The 1,074-nt window shown below is 43.4% G+C and overlaps 1 protein-coding gene across 1 annotated transcript in view; it reads right to left on the bottom strand.

Annotated features, from left to right (window-relative positions):
- Positions 1 to 1,074, bottom strand: part of LOC122083693 (probable sphingolipid transporter spinster homolog 2) — a 52,331-nt gene that overhangs the window by 32,434 nt on the left and 18,823 nt on the right.

Raw genomic sequence — 1,074 nt, 5'->3', positions numbered from 1 at the left:
GGAGGACCTAACTAATGCCAAATTTTAGGATGAACGAGGATTTAGGGGTTTTACGGCCAAAGTTAATGAATGACAACATATATCGAATAGGCTTAAAGGAAATCCAAAATTCAGTAATAGAATATTAGAAATAGATAAAGAACAAATATTTTCACAACAATCAACATGTGGAGCTCTCAAAATCCCCAAGGAAGTCCTGAGGGCCCCAAAATTGTACATAGACTAGGAATTCTATTTTTTCCAACTCAGTTTTCAACCTCCACAGACGCATTCATGCAGGGAAAAAATGATATTTACAGGGGTGGGGATAGCTATCAAGACCTATTTCCTACCTAAGATGAGTCAAAATTAGACAAGGATCAGTGGTGTTACACTATTTGGTTCATAATCAACATGGTCCCTCTCCTTGACGGGCCTCTTCAGCTCCCCTTCTTCTGCTTGGGATATTGTTAGAGCTAGAGGCCCTTTTGTTCAGTGACGTAACACTGTTTGGTTCAAAGGTCACATTCCCCGCCACTCCTTCACTACCTGGCATGCTTTCTCCAACTACGTTCCTACCCAGTCTTTCTTAGTGCACAGACACATCCAGATTCCTTCTGCTTGCTGCCTCTATTGGAATAGTTCTGGAGGGGTTAATCATCTCTTCTTCTCTTGCCCCTTTGCTTCTTCCATTTGGAAGCGTGTTCACCCGTTTTGTTGGCTTTCCAGGAGGCCTATCCATTCCTTTAGGCGTGAATGGATTTGGGTTGACATGACTTTTGCGGGTAGCAATATTTGTGACACTGCAGGGAAACTTGCTTTTTGCGCCACCATCTATCACATTTGGATGGAGTGAAACCTTAGAAGATGGACTACCAACACTATATCCTTTCATATGATTTAGAATTCCTTCTTCTTCGACATCAATTCCAAGCTTTCTTTGCTTCCCCATCATCCTGTAAGGGATTCCCCAAGGAACAGGCTTATTGTTGTCTCTTGGGATCTGCCCGCTTCCCCATTTTGCTCCCCCCCACATAGTTGTTGGCTATCCTAGACTCACCCCCCCCCCTTTTCTGTGTATCTTTGGCTGTGTAG

Source organism: Macadamia integrifolia, chromosome 7 (genome assembly GCF_013358625.1).
Source record: "Macadamia integrifolia cultivar HAES 741 chromosome 7, SCU_Mint_v3, whole genome shotgun sequence".
NCBI classification, from domain to species: domain Eukaryota; kingdom Viridiplantae; phylum Streptophyta; class Magnoliopsida; order Proteales; family Proteaceae; genus Macadamia; species Macadamia integrifolia.
The sequence above is the reverse complement of the archived record's forward strand: the minus strand, read 5'-3'. Positions and strand labels throughout refer to the sequence as shown.